The sequence below is a fragment of the Callorhinus ursinus genome, unplaced genomic scaffold (assembly GCF_003265705.2).
Source record: "Callorhinus ursinus isolate GAN/ISIS: 27379988/994484 unplaced genomic scaffold, GSC_fseal_2.0 scaffold12, whole genome shotgun sequence".
Lineage (NCBI taxonomy): Eukaryota > Metazoa > Chordata > Mammalia > Carnivora > Otariidae > Callorhinus > Callorhinus ursinus.
Genome location: NW_027397074.1, coordinates 5,327,515 through 5,349,662, shown reverse-complemented (window position 1 = coordinate 5,349,662; position 22,148 = coordinate 5,327,515). Strand labels below are relative to the sequence as shown.

Below are 22,148 nucleotides of genomic sequence, written 5' to 3'. Positions count from 1 at the left end.
TTTCAGAAATCAGGCACGTGTGCAATGCTGCCTCATTAACAGTGTGTCAGATTGATCTTGCCAGAATGTTTATCTGATGTTACTTAAATGATATTAATTATAGGCATATATTCTCACTTGTGATTTGCTGCCTATGAAGCATGGTGGTTTTTAAGCACATTGGAAGGCTTCAGAGAGGATACTGGATTTGAAGCCGCTCTTGAATAACGGGTAGAAGGCAGAAGGAAGGGCATGTGATTCTGCACCAAGATGTGAAAAGTAAAAAAACAAAATGTTCATAGAACACCAAAAGCACGGGTAGAAATCCTGTTTTAAGTGGTTACAGAAAATGAAACTGGAGAGGTTGAACAGAGCCAGGTGTTATAGGACCATAAAGGGCAGGCTCTAGGCTCCAAATGAGTCCATATGCTCTAGTTATTTGACTCTACTCCCATCCTTTGTTCTATATAGAACCACCTGCTATGGAAAAATTACTCAATTCCATTAAAAAATGAAGCCCCTCTAACACTGATTTGCTGTGACTCCCTCAGTTGATAAATTCTAAGATTTATTTTTTTAGCTGGAACATTTGAAAGATCATTAATACTCACAAAATATGCTTCCAGAATCTTCTTTGGGGTAAAAAGCTCAGCAATTCAAATTGGTGCTTAGATTTGAGTGACAGATATTTTAATAAGAAAAAGTTCTGAGGGTTGCGTGGGTGGCTCAGTCGGTTAAGCGCCTGCCTTCAGCTCAGGTCAAGATCCCCATTCAGCAGGGAGTCTGCTTTTCCCTTTCCCTCTGCCCCTTCCCACTGCTTGTGCTCTCTCTCTATCAAATAAATAAAATCTTTAAAAAAAAGTTCTGAACTTTAAGTAAAAACAGAAGAAGAATCTACTGGTTTACCAGTCATTTCTTTTTCTAAAATGGTAACTTCAGGTCATAATAATACAGACACAATAAAACTGCAAATATTATGGGAAGGTTAGTTATGAAAAGCAACAGTTTTCCACCCCTCTTCTCCCCAAGTGTAGCCTTATTTCTTGAAGCAACTATTTTCTTTTTTAAAAGATTTTATTTATTTGTTTGACAAAGAGAGACACAGCAAGAGAGGGAACATGAGCAGGGGGAGTGGGAGAGGGAGAAGCAGGCTTCCCGCGGTGCAGGGAGCCCGATGTGGGGCTTGATCCCAGCACCCTGGGATCATGACCTGAGCCGAAAGCAGACACTTAACGACTGAGCCACCCAGGCACCCCAAAGCAACTATTTTCTTAAAATCATTTTTGTTTTTAGTTCCTTTGGTGGATTTATTTTGAACTCTACATCAGCATTTCTTAAAAAGTGCTAATAGTACTCTGGTTAGGACTTGTGTGGAACTCTCTTGTGCATTTAGCATCTTTGTCCCTGACACTAAATGCTAGCAGCACCCTTCAATCACTTTGACACATTTCCAAATCTCTAAGATTGAGAGCTATTTCCTCGAAAAGTTAAAAACAGAACTACCCTATGACCCAGCAATTGCACTACTAGGTATTTATCCAAAGGATACAAAAATAGTGATCTGAAAGGACACATGCACCCCAATGTTCACAGCGGCAATGTCCACAGTAGCCAAACTATGGAAAGAGCCCATATGTCCATCGACAGATGAATGGAGAAAGAAGTTGTGGTATACACACACACACACACACACACAATGGACTATTACGCAGCCATCAAAAAAATGATATCCTGCCATCTGCAATGATGTGGATAGAACTAGAGGGTATTATGCTAAGTGAAATTAGTCAAAGAAAGACAAATATCATATGATCTCACTCATATGTGGAATTTAAAGATTTTATTTATTATTTTTCATTTATTTGACAGAGAGAGCACAAGCAGAGGGAGAGGGAGAAACAGGCTCCCCGCTGAGCAGGGAGCCCGATGCGGGACTTGATCCTAGGACCCCAGGATCATGATCTGAGCTGAAGGTAGACGCTCAACCATCTGAGCCTCCCAGGTGTCCCATATGTGGAATTTAAAAACCAAAATAGATGAGCATAGGGGAAGGGAAGGAAAAATAAGATAAAAACAGAGAGGGAGGCAACTCATAAGAGACTCTTAACTCTAGGAAACAAACTGAGAGCTGCAGGAGGGGAGGTTGGTGGGGGGATGGGGTAACTGGGTAATGGACATTAAGGACAGCACTTGATGTAATGAGCACTGGGTGTTATATGCAACTGATGAATCACCACATTCTACCCCTGGAACTAATAATACACTATATGTTAACTAAATTGAATTTAAATAAAAAAATCTAAAAAATATATTTAAGTTTGAGTACTACTATTCTAAGTAATAGAATGATACAGCTATTTTTTTTTTGGATCTTTTTTGCCTTTTTTTTTTTTAAATTTTTATTGTTAATCACCATACATTACATCATTAGTTTTTGATGTAGTGTTCCATGATTCATTGTTTGTGCATAACACCCAGTGCTCCATGCAGAACGTGCCCTCTTTAATACCCATCACCAGGGATACAGCTATTTTTTAATCATTGAATTTAGACATCTGTGAATGCTTACCATTAAAAATGAATATTTAAGTCTTAGTTCTCATTATTTTTGCTAGATTGTATTACTATTTAAAAAAATTGAGAGAGAGAGAGAGCATAAGTAGGGGGAGGGTTAGCAGACTCCCTGCTGAGCAGGGAGCCTGATGCGGGGCTCGGTCCCAGGACCCCGGGATCATGACCCGAGCAAAAGGCAGACGCTTAACGACTGAGCCACCCAGGCATCCCTGTACTACTATTTTAATTTGTTTATTTATATAACAAATATAGGCAAATTCTTTCTCTTACCTCCTTCCGGAATTTCTATTAGACATTCGTTGGCATGTCTCATTATATCATTGTGTTTTTTAACCTCTGACATTTCCCATCTTTTTATCTCAATGACCTGATTCCAGACAGTTTTCTCAGATTTGGCTTCTAATTTACTAATTTACCTTTGGCTCCAATATGTTGTTTAGCTAGAACATTAATTAAAAAAAATCAATGTCTGTATTTTTTATTTCCGTATCTTCTTTTTGAAATATGCTGGTCTTATTTTCATAGTGTAGTATTTTCCCTTGTTTGGATTCTTTTTATCTCTTTAATAATTTTTAAAACACTTAAGATTTTGTTGATATATTTCCATTATCTTATATTCTTGAGGATCTAATTCTTCTATGTTTTTTTTAAGGATTTTATTTATTTGACAGAGAGAGACACAGCGAGAGAGGGAACACAAGCAGGGGGAGTGGGAGAGGGAGAAGCAGGCTTCCCGCGGAGCAGGGAACCTGATGCGGGGCTCGATCCCAGGACCCTGGGATCATGACCTGAGCTGAAGGCAGACGCTTAACGACTGAGCCACCCAGGCGCCCCTAATTCTTCTATTTGTTTTCTTTGCTGATACTCCCTTATGGTTGTGGCAGGTTTGTCTTTTTTTAATGGACCATACTTTATTTTTTTTAAGATTTTATTTATTTGAGAGAGAGAGAGTGAGCCCAAGAGGGGGTAAGGATCAGAGGGAGAGGGAGAAGCCGGCTCTCCAAGGAGCAGAGAGCCTGATGTGGGGCTTGATCCCGAGACTCTGGGATCGTGACCTGAGCTGAAGGCAGATGCTTAACCAACTGAGCCACCCAGGTGCCACAGTTGGCAGGTTTTTAAAATAGTGAGCTCATATTAAATGGGAGAAGGGGTGGTTCCTTTAGGCCTGAGGCCATGTCTTCTTTCCAGGTTTGCATGTATGACCCCATCCCTACACCTTATGGTTTTTTTCCCACAGAGAAACTCCTATGGGGTGTGCTGAGTATGAGCTTGCACTTACTGTTCTTTTAAAACAGTTTTCTGCATTCTTCTGGTAGTCTTTAAAGTTTATCTTTTGTTTTTGTGTGTTTGTACATATGAGTCAGCTTAGTCCATGTTGCCAGAAGTCCCATTATTATAACTACATTAAAATTGTTCATTACTTGTTCTATCTATTGAATAGAATTAAAGTCATTCTAGGGCACCTGGGTGGCTCAGTCGTTAGGCATCTGCCTTCAGCTCAGGTCATGATCCCAGGGTCCTTGGATTGAGCCCCACATTGGGCTTCCTGCTCGGCGGGAAGCCTGCTTCTCCCTCTCCCACTCTGCTGCTTGTGTTCCCTCTCTCACTGTGCCTCTGTCAAGTGAATAAATAAAATCTTAAAAAAAAAAAGAATTAAAGTCATTCTTCTTGGAGCTCACTGATTACTTGACCTAATTTGTATTGATTTCTTTCTGAGCCTGGTGCACATCTGTCAGCCTAGGATTTATTTTAATTGCACTTGGGGAGTTACACTCTTTCTTCTTACACTTTCCTCCTTCTCACTTTCTACCCTCATTTTGCTGGAACACATCCTTAGGTAATTGATTCGGAAAGGGTACCTGGAAGCAAAGGGCCTAAATCTTTGAATGTCTGAAAATGTCTTCATGTCATCCTCATACCTACTGGATAATTTCACTGGCAACAGAATTTTAAGTTCAAAATCATTTTCCCTCATAATTTTTATTTTTTATTTTTTAGAGAGAGAGAGTGTGTGCGACCAGGGATAGAGGCAGAGGGAGAGGGGGAGAGAATCTTAAGCAGGCTCCATGCTCTCAACACAGAGCCCAGTGAGGGCCTGATCTCATGACTCCGAGATCATGACCTGAGCTGAAATCAAGAGTTGAAGGCTTACCGACTAAGCCACCCAGACGCCCCTTCACTCATAATTTTGAAGGCATTGATTTATTACATTTCAGTATCCAGTTCATTGATGAGAAACTTTATGTCAATCTTAAGTAACTTCATATTCCCTTTTAGAAACTAATTTTAGGAGCCTTGCTATATTCTTGATTCTGAAATCTTATAATGATTGCATATTTGTATGGATTTTTTTCCATTCACTTGATGGATTCTTTTTATCTCCTACTTCTCAACTACAGGAATTTTTTCCTAGTATTTCTTTGTCAATCTCTTTCCCGCCATTTTTATTTTGTTTTGATTTTTTCTAGAGCTGCAATAGGTTGATATTGGACTTACTGGACTGCTCCTCTATGTTTTTTCATCTTTTCTAGCATATATATTCTCTGTCTCTTTGACAGATTTCTTAAACTTTTTTTTTCAATTCCAGTACAGTTAACATAGTGTTATACTAGAGTTCTTAAACTTTATCTTTTAGTCCTTCTAATAAGTTATTTTTATTATAGTAATCATTTTTTAAAAAAAATTTGAGACTATTTTGGTTTTCTGATTGTTCCTTCTTAAAAGAATTCTGTTTTTGTGTAAGGAAACTATCTTTTTAATCACTCTGAGGATACCCAGATTTTTAAAAAACTATTTTAAATGATTTCCCTGAATGATCTCCCCTCTGGCATTAGTAACTGTTTATCTTTTTTTTTAAATGCTCCCTCATATGTTAGGTTATTCTCAGTTATATATTTATATTTATAAATTAAACACTTCGTTAACTTTTCTCATTTTCCTCCACTATCACATATCAAGGGTTTCCAGCGTAAGACCCTTCCCGGAATAATATGGTGATCAGGAGGCTTTGTGTACCAGAGTCGGCTCTGCTGAGTGCTTGCTTGATTTTAGGGTTAAGAGGCAAGAACTGGCTTGTAGGCTAGGGCCCACCCTCTTTCCAAGTGCTAGGAAGAAAAAGGATTTATCTATAATACCAAACTCACATTAGAAGTATGGCTTCATTTTAATTAATGCATAAGAATTTCCGTTAATCTTTCTGCCTTAATGCCTCTGCTCATGCCTGCTCTGTCTTTGCTGACTCCATGCCCAGAGCTTCTTTCTAGAAGATCGCTCTCATTCCCATGGCGGTCCTTCTTGCACTAATCCTTAGTTCTGTTTCATCATTTACTTTCCTCCAAACATTTGTCTATCTCATTCTCTTCTGAGTTCTTCCTATTCTTTGCACAATTTTATAGCCTTTTAAAAAGAGGTACAGGTTAGAGAGAAGGCAAAGCTTGTGCTTCATCCTTCACTTATTATTTTTTCATTTTGAAAATTGAGCAAGTGTGTGCTGAATTTTATGAGTCAAACCTTTTTTAATATAAAATGCATAGAAGTATGGAGAAGGATTTGAAAACATTTACCACAAAACTGTAAATAGAGGTTACGTTTGGATGGTGGAATAGTGGCTAATTTTATTTTGTTTTTATTTGTACTTTTTAGGATTTCCATAGCACACACTGTCATTTTTGTACAAATGTAATAAAAGCAAGTTGTAAGTGCTGATGATAGGAGTACAAGGGACTTTCTGTATCCTCGCAGAGGAGGTATCTGCAAAAACACAGGAGACCCTTGGCTGAAGAGTGAGAGTCATGTTCAGAGACCTCTCAGAACCCTAGGTTTGAGAATACCACTGAGAGATGGGTGTGGATAGGCTGCCTGACCGACCTAAGCTATCAGGTTTGTTTTTGTTACCTGCTTCACATATAACCCTAGAGGCAGGTACTATTTTCTCTGTTGCCAGTTAACATACCAGGCCCCCCATTGAGAGCTGAAACCAGAACCACTGAGAGAGTCTGCTGTGGGAATCATACACGAGGGGCCAGGTGGGTAATGACAAGGACTGAAGTGAACCACGTGAGTCTGTGCCAATCTAGAGAGCATGTGCCAACCCAAAGTGGTTAGCTCCCACTCAGCTCTTGCTGAATACTGGCTTCTATTTAAAACTTTTCTTTATATTCAGGTTCAATTTACATATAGTGAACTGCACAGATCAGTGTGGTTTAATGAGTTCCACCATGCATTTCAGACTATTATGAATAGAAACTTTTCATCACCCAGAAATTTTCCTTGTGCTCCTACTTAGTTAATCCCTGTCGTATCCCTAAAATCACCATGGTTTTGCCTATTCTGTAACTTCATATAAAGATTTATTTATTTGAGAGAGAGAGAGAGAGAGAGAGAGAGAGAGAGAGAGAGACGGGGAGGGGGGAGGCAGAGGGGTGGAGAGGGATGGAGAGAGAAACTTAAGCAGACTCTGCACTAGGCGCAGAGCCCAGCGTGGGGCTCGATCTCAGGACACTGAATCACCACCTGAACGGAAACCAAGAGTCGGATGCTCAACTGACTGAGCCACCCAGGCACCGCATTCCACAACTTCATATAAATAGAACATCCAATTTTTAAAGAGACCTTGAAACTACATTTTAACAAAACTATCACTTTTTCAATGTTACACAAGTATTTATAAAACAATGTGCAGACCCAAGAAAACACACAGGCTAAATTCAGCCAACCAGCAATGCGGCCCCTTTCTGCCTGGGCTACAGTAGAAACCAAGATATATTTTGTATATACTAATTTCTCTCACCATTGCTGGCTTTGGTACTACCTGACAGTTTTTATTCTTTAGCAACTAGTAGTGCATTCTTTTTATTTTTAAAGATTTTTATTTATTTATTTGACAGAGAGAGAGAGAGCGCGCGCGCACACACAAGTGGGGCAGGGGGCGGGGAGGGAGGCAGAGGGAGAGGGAGAAGCAGACTCCCCGCTGAGCAGGGAGCCCAAGGCGGGACTCGATCTCAGGACCCTGGGATCATGACCTGAGCCAAAGGCAGATGCTTAATGACTGAGCCACCCAGGTGCCCCCTAGTAGTGCATTCTTTAAAAAGGAAGGGAGAGCCTCACCTGCAGGGTACCAAGCCAGCAAGGAGAATGGGAGACTGAATCCCACTCTATGGCCAGCCCTGGGGAGAAAGGAATCCCAAGGGAAAGAATGGGTAGGGGCTGATTTGTGAGGAAGGGAAAGCTGGAGACCACCCGGAGGGTGTAACAAAGAAGAAACAGATCCCAGGGCTGCTGGAATTTTGACTAAACAGTAAGAAACCTCATCTTCCTATCACTTCACAAGCATCCCTCTGAAAAGGCCCTAAAAGGCCCCATATGATTTTCAGCATTCTCCCAAGCTCCTGCCCCACAGCCACTTGCATTTCCTCCTACTTCCCACCTCGTCCCTCTGCTCTAGCCACTGGGACCTCCCTGCTGTGTGCCAGGCACACACCTGACTCCGGCCCGGAGTTCCCCAGAACCTGCTCCTTCACCACCTTCAGGTCTGTGCTCAACACCGTTTTCTCAGCTGAAGCTTTTCCTAATTACCTTATTTTAAAAAAATTGCCCACCAAACCCCTCCACTGCCTTCTCCCCAGCTTTATTTTTATCCATAGCACACATCACCCTCTGACCCACACTTACTTCATTCTCTGTCTGTCGTCTTCCCTTCGTGAGAATGAAAGCCAAAGGAGGACAGGCACAGAACAGGAATTCACATGACATTTGTTGAATGAATGAGTGAATTGAGGAGGAAAGGAAGGAAGAGATGAAAACCCCTGCTAGCTTTGGATTTGGTTGTTAAAAGTGTTCAATCAAATAGGAACTAGTTGAGGAAATTTTATCATTTCTAATTATCTTGCAACATTTCCACTGGATATTCTTTTCTAGTTACCTTGCAACAATTTAATTGTTTTGAGAGAGTAAAGATTTAAAAGGCAAACAAATAATAATCCTAGGGCCCAGAACAACCCTAACAGTACTCATTAACTTCAAAAATTAGGTTTGTGGGAGGAAAAATGCTTAAACACATAACTGGGCATTTGAGTTAATAATTAAGTTTTTTACTTAAAGTTTTAACTTGAAGTTACGAGGACAAAACCCATCTTTTCATAGTACATTTACTCCTATCTTTCTTTTAATGATTTTATTTTTAAGTAATCTCTACACCCAATGTGGGGCTAGAACACATAATCCTGAGATCGAGAGTCACATGCTCCACCAACTGAGCCAGCCAGGCGCTCCACATTTACTCTATCTTAATTTATTTAAGAAGGTAAAGAATAAATTATGAAATAACAGCATGTGCCCAATATTACTAAATATTTGAGAATAATGATCAGCAATAAACATATAAAAATGAATCCAACACAAGATTCGTTTTTTAATGGCAGGGATGCAGCCAGCTCTAGGTACATGGAGAGGTCAGGACTGAGTTGGTTCTACAGGTCTGCATTCGATTTTTGATACCAGGTAAGGCCATTTCCTCTAAAACACAAAGGTAAAGAACTCCAGTGTCAGTAGCTTTCCTAAGCTAAGAAAAAAATATATTCCCCAACCCAAGACATCATGTAGAATTAGCCCAGGCCCTGGGGCTGGCCCATGCTGGATTAGACCAAGTGTGTCCAGGCTGCCAATTCACCTATGGAGACACCCTCTATCCACCATGTTTGGAAGACGGCAGGGAACATGCTGGAATCATGGGCCACAAGCCCATATTTTCCAACACACAGCAGGTGAAATACAATAATTTGCCCAAGTTTTGGAAAGCCTGAGAATAAACTTGTAGCAGCTCTAAGATTCACAGTAGAGAGAAAAGAAATGAAATGAAGTGTAGCTCCTTGCAATCCATGGGCTTTCTTACCCTTGGTCTATGTTTCCTCCTTAATGCCTTTCCCTCTTTTGTCAGCTCATGTCCGTTTCTCTTTTACTGATCTGACAGTCACACATGCACACTGTTTTTTTTTTCTTCTTCTAAGTGTTTTGGGATGTGAAGGGCAGTAGGAGAAAAAAAGAGTAGAATAAACAGAAATAAATTCTATGGATTAAAATTTAATAAGTTATATCTTTAAATCTAAGAATAATTTTCAAAGTGTGAACATCTACAGAATTAACAACGGGATGGCAACAAGACTGGGTCCCAAACAAACGATTAAGGTAAACAATATGCTTTTTTTTCCTATCCCACTTCTGGTAACTGGATAGTCTACTACCTGAGAAGGTGTGAGGATCACCTTTTTTATCTTAGTTTGGACACAGAAGCTTACATTTCAGCAACGATCAAGGTCATCATCTTTATCCCTTGCTGACACTTTTCTCCCATACCCCTCACACACAGATCCCAGATCACCTCCAGGAAAAAATTTCAACAGGCTATTGAACACTGGGCATGGATACCCCAAGGAGAGAGATAATCGTCTCTGGCGACATTAGGAACAGCTAATCATCTTGGATAGGCAGAGTTACACCGAGTTCAGGCCATCAAAATGTACTGGGTGCTAAGGACTCGAAAAGCATTGTGGGAATACTGAACCAGTGAGAAGGCACAGCACCTTCCCTAAATAAACTGAAATCACTGATGTGGACTGCTTCTTAGGAAGGCATGTTTAGGCTTGGTTACCACTGAGTCTATGTAATCCCGAGCCAGGCTATGTATAGAAGGGATTTTGTGGACCTGCTTTCTATCTTCAGGTGACATAATCTTAGAATCAGCTCTTGGTGATTTTTTAACCCAGTGATTCTCAATCTTGGCTGGACATTAGTGTTTCCTGGTAGGGGTTGGGAGGCTTTAAAAAAAAAAAAAGAGAGAGATGTCTGGGCCTGCCCCAGTCCAATTACATTAGAATCTCTGACCCAGTATTTTTTTTTTTAATAAACTCTCCCTGTGATTGAAATGCATAGAATTATACTTTAGTAGTTGAGAATCACTGATCCCATATGACAGAAAAAAAAAAAAAGTGAATGTCCAAAGAATTTGACTTGTTACTTGCCCAAGATCACACACTTAGTTAAGGGCAGAGCTTGGATTAAAAACATGATCTCGGGGCACCTGGGTGGTTCAACTGGCTAAGAATCTGCCTTCAGCTCAGGTCACGATCCCAGGGTCCTGGGATCGAGCCCCGAGTCAGACTCTTCGCTCATCAGAGAGTCTGCTTGTCCCTCTGCACCTCACCCTGTTTGTACGCGCTCTCTCAAATAAATAAATAAAATCTTAAAAAAAACCCCAAACAAACCATGATCTCCACCAGTTTACTCATCCAGTTAATGTCGATCAATGGCACTCTAAGGTCGTGACCAACTATGTAGCTGTCACTCAATACGGTAAGTCAAAGCTGCTTCATAGCTAAGGATCAGTTAGGCTGGTCCCGATCCAAGTTAAAGAGAGTAAGCTGCGCTGCTTCTGGCATTCTCTCTCTTACCCTTTTCTTCCAAATTGTGGTTTATGATTCAGGACTCTGGAAATGTTAAGAAATCCTGTGCTACACATCAAATCCATCACTACCTATGACCCACTTTCCCAGTTTATTAGTTCCAGGGGGACCTACCTACCCGAGTCCAAAGTACAGCACAGAGGGCAGGGGCCAGGGACCCAGACGAGAGGTCTGGTACAGTTCAGCGAAACCTTGATTCGTAGGGCTGACAGCTGGAGAAGGGACAGCTAGCTCCTCGGCCCTAGGACAGAAGGAAGGAAAGTTAATCCAGTGGTTGCTGGTTTGTTCTTTGAAAGAAGTTACGTCCAAAATGTTTCTTGAAGCTGTCCATTCATTCCTAATACCAATCAATTCTCTCCCAAGACGCAACTACTGCTACCACATAGTACTGAATATGGTAATGATGTAACACATACGCACACACCTCCTTCCTAAAGGTGAACATGAGTATGTGTGCGTGAGAGAGCAAGTTCAAATTTTGAATTCGACCATTCCCATCCTGAGCAATTCATGGTTATAACAGTTGGTATGTGAGAAACTGCCCTGAATGGGGCATCAGTACTGGGAGAAAAATCTCAGAAGCACTTTCCTTGAGAAGGATGAGAAAAAAAATTAAAAAATGGGATTCATAATGTTCAAGACACAAGCTGATACTGATAAACTAAAAAATTAACAGGACTACTGTCTTTAGTCTTTTACAGATAATACATTTATTAATTCCTATTTACAGGACACTTTCTCAAAAGGCCAAGTATTTGTTCCATTCCAAAGTAAATTAAGTTTTAACCACTCAGTTTGTGGACTTACCCATATCCTCTCTTCACTTCCATTTCCCTGACTAAATCACTGCCCTGTTCTAAAGGGGGGTTTTATTCCTCTGAAAGATATGCAACATTTTGAATGCTGTGTGGTTTTTGTAGGGATAAAGTCCTTAGCTTAGGCCAGATGTTTAAAAAGACCTGTCCCCTCCCCGAACCCCTTTCCCCCCAACACAATTGTTTAAGAGGGTGAAGTCCAAAAGATGATGTACTTGATGATTGCTAGTATCCAGAGCAATGATGAATTGCTGAAAGATTTCCTGAAACTGGCCACTGGAGCCGTCTTCCAAAAGAATTGAAGGATTTCATGAAATTGGATCTATCTTCCAAAAGGAATGAACGTAGACAGAGTATGGGAAGCACCAGAGGATTACATTTACCCACGCCGACCTTATCTTCTTTTCTGCACAATTTCACTAGTTTTAAACTAAGGAAAATCACCATCCCCTCATTTTTGTTGATTTTGACTTTATTAATTCAATGATAGTGCAAACACTAGGGAAAATGGACATGCCTTCTTACTTAGTTATATTTCCTAGAAAATGTTTTATTTGGAATTAATAAAATGCAGACTACCTGCATTGGTAGAAAAACTTCAGAATGATTAAGATATCAAGGGACACACATTTAGAATGAGATGAAAACTCAACTCATTTTTTCCCCAGATTTCAAGCTACACTACAAAGCTCTAGACATCAAAACAGCATGGTACTGGCATTAAAACAGACACGTAGATCAACAGAACAGAGAGCCCAGAAATAAACCTACACTTGCGTGGTCAATTAATCTACAACAAAGCAGGCAAGAATATCCAATGAGGAAAAGACAGTCTCTTCAATAAATGATGCTGGGAACACTGGACAGCTACATGCAAAAGAATGAAACCGGACCACCTTCTCACACCACAATGAACTCAAAATGGCCCGAAACCATAAAACTCCTAAAAGAAAACAGGCAGTTGTCTCTGACATCAGCCTTGTAAAACTCAACTGGTTTTGATTTAAATTAAAGAGGCATCTACACCTGACAAGTCAGTCCACTGTTGTGGTGGTTTTAATTGGAAAATTCGTCTATCTTCCATTCTTCTGCAGCTCTTAGCAAAGTGCTTCACACGCAGAAGGTGCTCGAATACTTGCTGGATTGAGTCAATTCTTTGGTATCGCTCATAAATTAATGAGGAACTTGTAACTCTGTATAGTTTCAGAGTAGTTAAAGAGAGAAAAAAAGAAATGCTACGTAACAGGACTGGGGGCTCAGGTGTTACCTAACAGAGCAGAACGCTTTCCAGCAGAGCACTTAAGGTATCAGTCATCTTACCTACGAATTCTTCACTCCGAGCTTTTTTCTAATGCAAATTAGTCTGACTTTCTCTCTCCTGCGTCTGGTCTCCTACCTGAAAGTCTTCTGAACAAAGAAATACTACCGTATTTAGGACTGCCTGGCAAAAACCTATTCCAAATTTCGCTTCAGAAAGTTGCATATTCAACCGTCCCTCTATTTCCAAGCTTACTTTCAGTGATGCAGATTATGTGCACTTATGGCTAATGCACATTGTTCCCAGTTCTCAGATAAGAAAAAGCCGAATCTCAGTGTCCCCCCACACCGAATTACCATTTTTGTTATTAGAGCTTCCCTTCACGATTTACCAACTCTAGACCCCAAACTGATCACGGGGAGGGAAAGAATCTACGCCCCCTCCCCCACAGCGTCCCTGACAGCTGCCTTCTTCACAGCTGCCAGACCCTTGTAGGTCTTCCACCTTCGCGGGCCCGCCCGGGCCAGAGAGCCCACTCCGTGAGGCAGTCACTGCGAGTAAACCGGTTTCCTGATCAATGGTCTTTCTTAAGTGTGAGGCAGGAGCTCGCCCGGGCCGCAGTATCGGACCCGCTACCAGGGCAGCGCGCCCCGCACCGGAGGCGTTCAGGAGGGAGCCGGAGCTTTAGGCAGGGGGCCACCACGACCAAATTTTAAAGCAGCAAGGCGCACCCCCTTCACGGAGCTGCGGAGACCGGCCAGACTTCGCCGGCTGCTGAGGGGAGGCCCGGCCTCCGAACCACAGCTCCCCTGGCCGGGCACCGGGCCGCCCAGCGCGGGGACCCCCCCCGGTGACCCCGCGGGCAGCGCGCGGCCCCAGCGAGGAGGCCAAGGGCAATAATGAGATTTCCAAAACCGGAGGGGATACAAACAGGCGAGAAGCTAGCCTCGGCGGGGCAGGGCTGAGAGTGCGGAGCACCGTGAGGGCGCTGCAAGAAGCGGCGAGGAGCCAAGGGAGGCGAACGTCTCGTGAAAGTCCGTGCGGCCGCCGCAGAGGGGGAGAGGGAGGGAGACGTTTCCAGAGGAAAGCACTTCTCAGACTTTATCCTGTCAGCGCTTAGAGACCGCCGAGGTGGGGCAAGTCTAAGTTGTTGCCTATTAGTTTTAGGAAGGAGTGAGAGCCAAAGAGACCCGAGAGGTAAGCCCGAGAGACAGCAGAGACGACTGCCTGGCCGGGGTGGGCCCGAGGCTCGCGCGCACTCACCGGCCGGCACTGCCCGGGGCTGCCCAGGGCCGAGCCGCCGCGCTCCGGAGCCCCCGCCGCCTCGACGCCGCGCCGCTGCGTCCGCGCGCGGCTCTCGGAGGAGGCGCCCACCGGCCGTGGGGCCAGGGCGCCCAGCGCGCCGCCCGCAACCCGAGCCCGCCCCGCCCCGCCCCGCCCGGCCCCGCTCCGCCCCGCCCCGCTCCGCCCCGCTCCGCCCCGCCCTTCGCCCCGGGACCCCGCGAGCCCAAGGGCTCCTCTCAAACGTCTAGAACTTCGGGAGCGTGCTTGGCGACTAATGCTCTGCTTGTGCAGCCCCCAAAAGTTACGGGACTGACACCCCACTTTCCCCTCGCACGACTCACAAACTCCTCAGGAGGGATTCGTGGAGCTTGGAGGTGGGATATGAGACAAGTTTAGATGGTCGAGGCTGAAGAAAGCACAATGAACAAGCGATATAGTATTCAAGTAGGAAACGTTGCTTATTATTTTTAAAATGGAAACATCCTAACATATATTCTCAATTACAGTGATTATGGAGACTCAGACTTGACAAGGAACATGGAGATGCAGAATGACACTCTTTAAAAAAAAATGCTTTGATGAGCTGCTTTCGATGACCACCTTTTCTTGCAAATACTGACTCATGCAACAAGACCGTGCGCGACAGATTCTTTTTCAGGAATTCTAGTTAGAATTTACAAAACACCTTTTTTTTTTTGAAAAAAGGAAAAATTAAGTAAAGCAACAAAACATCCTATTTGGGAGAAAGGAATATATCTGGGGGAAAACGGAGAATGGAAAGAAAGAAGGGAGAGAAAGAGGAATGAAAGGAAAGAAGGGAGGAAGGAAGAAAGGAGGGAAAGAACCTGTTTTCTTTCTAACAACTGAGATGCAAGAGAGCACCGCAGCCAGAGGGCCTAAATCCTCAAAGGTGAGGGGTAGAAATGATTTCAACATAAAAACTTGCCCCTGGGGGCGCCTGGGTGGCTCAGTGGGTTAAGCGTCTGCCTTCAGCTCAGGTCATGATCCCACAGTCCTGGGATCGATCCCCGCGTCGGGCTCCCTGCTCCGCGGGAAGCTTGCTTTTCTCCCTCTCCCACTCCCGCTGCTTGTGCTCTCTCTCTCTCTCTGGCAAGTAAATAAATACAATCTTAAAAAAAGAAAAAAAAAGGATCGTCTAGTCACTGCTCCAAGAATGGATTGCCACGGACCAAAATGGTTGTAGAGGAGAACCAGATGCTGGTTACTGCAATACTTCAAGTGGAAGAGAGGCAGAGCCTGTAAAGACTAGGACAACACAAACAAAACAGGGAGAGGAAAACTAGAGGGTAAAGGGCAAGACCATCACCAGATTTTATAAGAACTACAGAGATATTGCCTCTCCAGGGCTCGATCCCATGACCATGGCACCATGACCTGAGCTGAAGGCAGACGGACCGAGCCACCCAAACGCCCCTCTGACCCTTTTCTTAATGAAGTCTGGCAGTTCCAGATAATGTTTATGATATCTCTCAACTTTTAAAAATGTGTGTACATTTGGAACATGTTGTGATTTATTTTCCTTTTGTAAATAAATATTCACATTACTACCTAATTTTGCATTTATATTTTTGAGTTCTTTTTCTTAAAAGGAGTGCACCAAATTGTGGCAGGGATCATAAGCAGCATGGAGATAATAAGGACTTGAGAAGGAAGTGCCATCCAAAGATTGGGCATAATACATTAATATCATTGTTTCTGCCTTAAACAGTGCCCGAGTATCTCTTTCAACTGAGAATCAAGTCCATTTTCTTGATTATAAAGGCTCACTTACCAGGGCAGTGAAAGGCAAGGGAGGGGAGATAGGCCACTGTTGGTAGTTAAAATATGAAAAAGTGACCATTTTTGTGAAGTAAGGCTTTGAAACAGGTCCAGCGGACTGATCTGCAAGTCCAGTCTCACAGGCTATCTGATCCATCAAAGTAGAAGACTTTCATAGCATTTTTGCCAAAACATCTACCTCAGTCACTTAAACAAATACCTGAAATTTCACCATTAAAACATTCATTCTTTTGGTTTTGTTGACTGTTTCTTTTGCTGTGCAAAAGCTTTTTATCTTGATGAAATCCCAATAGTTCATTTTTGCCCTTGCTTCCCTTGCCCTTGGCGATGTGTCTAGGAAGAAGTTGCTGCGGCTGAGGTCTAAGAGGTTGCTGCCTGTGTTCTCCTTTAGGATGTTGATGGACTCCTGTCTCATGTTTAGGTCTTTCAACCATTTTGAGTCTATTTTTGTGTGTGGTGTAAGGAAATGGTCCAGTTTCATTCTTCTGCATGTGGCTGTCCAATTTTCCCAACACCATTTGTTGAAGAGACTGTCTTTTTTCCATTGGACATTCTTTCCTGCTTTGTCAAAGATTAGTTGACCATAGAGTTGAGGGTCCATTTCTGGTTTTTGTATTCTGTTCTATTCCTAAATATGTCTCCCCGCTGAATCTGCCTAACAAATCCTATTTATTCTTTTCTTTTCTGGCTATGACATTTAGATCTTCACGTGAAAATAGTGAATAACACAAAAAATACTTTGGTATGCATTCAACCCATTCAAACCTGAACACTTTACTGTATCCTATTCTGACTTTTAAAAAAAAGAAAGAAAACATTTTAGGTAGAGTTGATGTCTTCCACATACCCCTCTCTGATCTTATTCCCTGGCCTGGGGAAACCAGTGTAATGAATTTGTATTTACTATTCCCACGTGTGCTCTTAGATTTTTGCTACATATGCATGGGTTCATAAGCGACAGATTGTACAGTTGACCCTTGAACAACATCGGGGTGAGGGCCGCCGACCCCACTGGAGTTGAAAATCTGAGTATAACTTTTGGCTCCCCCAAAACTTAACCACTAATAGCCTACTGCTGACCGGATGCCTTACCCATCACATAAACAATTGATTAGCACATAGTTTGTATGTTTTATATCTTATATACTGTATTCTTAGAATAAAGTAAGCCAGAGAAAAGAACATGTTATGAAGATAATCACAAGGAAGAGTACAGTACTGTACTGTATTTATCCAAAAAAATCTATACATAAGTGGACCCACTAAGTTCAAACCCATGTTGTTCAAGGGTCGACTGTATTTGTTTGCAAAGTTTAAAAATCCGATAAACGGCATCATGCTATATAATTTTGCAACTTGTTTTATTGTTAATGGGCGTGTTCATTTTAACATCATAGAGTATTATACAAATAAACCACAATCTATCCATTTTCTTGTTGATGGACACTTGGATTGTTTCTGGTTATTTGCAATTACAAGCAATGCAGCTGTGAACATTCTTGCACACATCTCTCTGTGTATACTTGTGAGTTTCTCTGTGATAAATACCCAGAAGTAGCTGGGTCATGCTGTTTGTACATATTCAAACTTATGGATACTGTAACATATTCAATGTTACTGATACTACACTGCTCTCCACAGAGATTTGTATTAGCTATATTTTTTTCTGTATTTTTTTTAAGATTTTATTTTTTTAAAATAATCTCTACACCCAATATGGGGCTCGAACTTACCCAAGATCCTCTTTTCAGCACCACTATGTTCGGATTCTGATTTTGCCTCCCTGGTTAGGTATGACATCATTGTTGTTTCAAATGATGTTTCCGTGTTCATTGGTGAGATTGAACATTTTAATCTTTTGTCATTTCAGTTTTTCCTTCAGTGAATTTTCATTCCTATTCTTTGTGATTTAAAGAAAATTATGTTATTACTTTCTTCTTCTTTTTTAAAGATTTTATTATTTTTTAAAGTAATCTCTACACCCAGCGTGGGGCTCGAACTCACAACCCTGAGATCAAGAGTCACATGCTCCACCAACTGAGTCAGTCAGGCGCCCCCCAAAATTATGTCATTACCTTCTATTATCTATTTGCATGAGTTCTTTATATTTTCTAGAGTCCAGTCCTTTTTTGAATGTATATTGTGGCTTTATCTTCTCCCCTTCAGTGGCTGGTTTTTAAACTTTGTGGTCTCTTCTGTTATGCAAGAGTTTGACAAATGAATCCAATCAAACTACAGACCACTAATCCTATCATCTTTTCTTATGGTTTGTCTGCTTTATGTCATGTTTAGGAAATCCTTTCTTCCCATGATCCCACAATGATATTTTCTTCTAAAAGTTGTAAAGTTTTACCTCTGCCATTTATGTCTTTAATCTCCCTGGAGCTTATTTTTGTGTAATGATATGTCTAGGGATCTATTTTTTTTTTCGCTTGAAAAACGAATTGTCTTAGTACCACCTGTTGGCTAGTCCCTCCTTTCTCCACTTCTGACAAACAAAACTACTATGAATAAAAAAAGTTGATTGGAAGTTATTTGTGTGAGCAAGGTGATCTGGCTGGTTCATGACAGAATTCCTCAACTTTCAGTTCGTCAGTCTTTTTTCAAGAGAGGAACCCTTCAGTGTTCTGTCTGGATGCTAGAAGCTCAATTCCAGGATTCAGGGAGTTGAAAGATGAAAGGGTGCTGTGGTGAGGGAGGGGGGGTCTCACCCTTCAACTGGTAGGCTTTTGCTTAATACCTTAAAAAGAAATTACTAGACTTATCCCAGCTCTTTGCTGCCTGAAATCTCTGGGTCTTCTTCAACCACCCTTGATTCAAGTCATCCAAAAAAATAAACCTCCTGTCCCTTGCCAAGATGGGAAGGAGAGTTTCCTGTTGGTGGTGGGATGAAAGAAGTCTGTTCCTTATTCGGAATTTTAACCAATACCCTTATTTTCATCCTCTTGCCTATTCCTTGCTTGCAGAGGCAGTTTTCTCTGCAGTTCGAGAATCTTCTGTGTTCTGTGATGCAAATCCCTTCTCTGTAGACAGTTGAGTTTTAGCTTTTTACAGTATGATTAGTTACTACTCGTCCATTCACTTTTCATTTTCCAAAATTTTGTTATCTTTTATCTGTTTGTCTCCATCCTATATTTTCTTTGTCCTTTCATGGCTTTATATCATTTAAAATTTCCTAATCATTCTTTTATTTGGGTATTGGGATTTAGTCTATTTCCTGTTTTTTTATCTCCACTGGTTGTTTATTTTTTTCCTACTTGGTTATACATTTTGTTTAGAAATGCTGTCCATTTTTATATATGGATCTTGTATCCAGCAGCTTCTTGAACTCTTATTAATTTTCATGCTTTTATCTTTAGAGTTCCTTGGGCTTTCTATGAAGACAAGTTTATCAACTGCATCTAAGGAGAGCTTTATCTCTTTTCCAAATCTTATACCTCTTATTTCTTCTTCCTGTTTTATTGCATTGGCTACAGTTTCCAATACTAGGTAAGCACTACTCTAGCCTTGCCTTTCTTATGTAAAGATTTCCTTTATTCAGCCTTCCCTTCTCATCCCTTCTAGACAGAGCAGATTATTCTCTTTTCTGTGCCCGTGAGATCTAGAATATGCTTCTACTGCAGTATCTTTTTCACTGTATTTGTTGGTATTTCTGAGCTCCAATTAGACTACAAATTGAGGAAGGGAACCATGGTTCATTCATTGTAGTATCCCCCAAAATATATCTTAGAATGGTAGTACATATTTAATAGATGCTTACCAAAAGAATGTTTATTGCTACATGAGGCATTTCCACAGTTATGTTTATTTGTGTGATTATTGGTGAATATCTTCCTTTTCCACTAAACTGTGAATTTCCTTAGGGAAGACTGTGTCTCCTGTTGTTCACCAGTGCATCCCTGGTGCCTTTCCCAGTGCTTGGCATGTGGTATCCCTTAGTATATATTTGATATGAATGCATAAACAAAAAGACTGAAGTAGGCTCTGGTATGAAGAATCTTCCAAAATAAAAGTTCCTTCTGTCACACTGAAGCATTTAAAAAGGTACTGTCCTCCAAGGGGTGTATCTCCTTTCAACAGATTATTAATTCATTCATTGTAGGTGTATTTAGGCTCAGCGTTAGTGGTGTCAAAAGTATTGTGAGAATTTACCATTGTGGAAACCTCTAGATTTAACATTTTTCCCTATAGGTGTTTTTTATTTATTTTGGTACTGGGATAATTTATTAACTATTTGGAAAAAAATTAGGGTCATTCCTCCCAACATATAACAAAGTAAATTCCAGAATAAATGGTTGGAATATAAATGAGCTAAAGCAAAATATAGAGTAATATTTATATAATGTGAGATGCAAGTCTTTTAAGCATATGCAAAAAACCCTTCATAAATAAATGCACACAAATGCACTAAATATCTAGATGCCATATGCCCAATTAACATATATGAAAAACAAATTTTACTTGAAATGCATCCTAAATACCCATCTCAAGTAAATACTACACATCTTTGTATAAAAATTAGCTAGGAAAAAAGTATATTATTTGGTGTTAAAAGTGGCAATTGCCATGTATGGGAAAGTTAAAAAGATAAAAGTACAGAAAGGCAATACAAATTGCTGTCAAAAAATTTCAATTGACAAACACTAAAATGAATGGGTACATATTTTAGTGATCCTCTATACTTTTTTAAACCTTGAAACATAAGAGTGACAATCTCAATTTGGGAATTTCCCAAGTAACATACATATGTTCTTTCTTAGATAAAGGGTAAAATATATGTGATATTGACTATATTTAAGATCAGATATTGAGTACCACTTACCTTAAAATGTATGGTGAATAAGAGATAACTGTGTAGAAACCATGGAAATTGGCCATGCAAATATTTTTTAATCTCTGCTATTACTAAACTTTGTTTCCTTTATTTATTTGGAAAGGTAAGTCAGTTCAACCAACAATACTTGAAGTCCTACTCTAACGGTCTATGTTTCAAAATAAATAAGCCAATACATGTAAGTCCCCACTTATACTATTAAAACTTTGAGGAGATGGACTGGTAGGGAGTTCAACCCTCTTCTGATGGTAGGAAGACAGGTGGATGGGAGCACTATAAAATATCTTGCCCTAGTTACCAGGTAGGTCTATGGCACACACAAAAGACTTGGAAAGACAAGGCTTTGGGAAAAATTAAACCTCTTCTTCCAATGAGAAAATGAACCAAATATGCCATCAAATGATGAACCAGCAGCAGACAATTTGTGAACCAAGAAAGGAGAATCAACAATTAAGATACAATAGTTACACAAATTCTTGGGTCAAACACCGCACTTAATTATAAAATATATCATATGTTAAATTAAGCTGAGAAAAGAAGGCCTTGTATCTCCAAAGCAATGATTCACAATGGATTTGATACCAGGCTCAAAATACAGTTTAGCTAGACTTCTCAGAGGGATCATCCTTTATCATTTCCCTGTTCAAAGAGAAATACTACTGCCATCTATTACTCTATTACCCAGATTTTTTTTTAACCCTCTGAAAATCAACACATTCAACACTACTGACATACTTTTTATTGTGTAGACATTAGAAGCAGGGGAAATGCCTCAATCGCCACTTTTCTTGTCAACACATAACACAGTGTCTGTCACACAGCAAGCAATCAACAAACATTTGCTGAATGAATGCATGAGTGCTTGTTATGAGTCAGGCATTACGTTAGCAGCTAACAAAATTCTCAGGAATTCAATAATTTTCAGAATTCTCTATTGATTTTTCTTGGTGTAATTAGGGTGATTAATAGAAAAAGCTGAATAAGAGAAACATGGCTCAATTGAAAGTGTGGCTTCATAATTGTTATTAACAATGACGAAACAAAACACCAGTATATAGATCTAACACTGTTCTTTCCAAAACTGATCCAGCTTACAAATCCTACACAAAATTTAATTAAACAATGAATAAAGACAAATGAGCCTCAAA

At 40.8% G+C, this 22,148-nt stretch overlaps 1 protein-coding gene across 1 annotated transcript in view; it reads right to left on the bottom strand.

The window, feature by feature from the left end:
* SLC26A5 (solute carrier family 26 member 5) overlaps nt 1–14,441 on the bottom strand; it is a 58,240-nt gene extending 43,799 nt beyond the window's left edge. Inside the window, exons 1-2 of the mRNA XM_025873242.2 lie at nt 14,346–14,441; nt 11,128–11,250 (exon numbers count right to left, since the gene is read on the bottom strand). The gene's annotated coding sequence lies outside the window, so the exon portion shown is untranslated. The remainder of the gene's footprint in view (nt 1–11,127; nt 11,251–14,345) is intronic.
* Between the last annotated feature and the right edge of the window lie 7,707 nt (nt 14,442–22,148).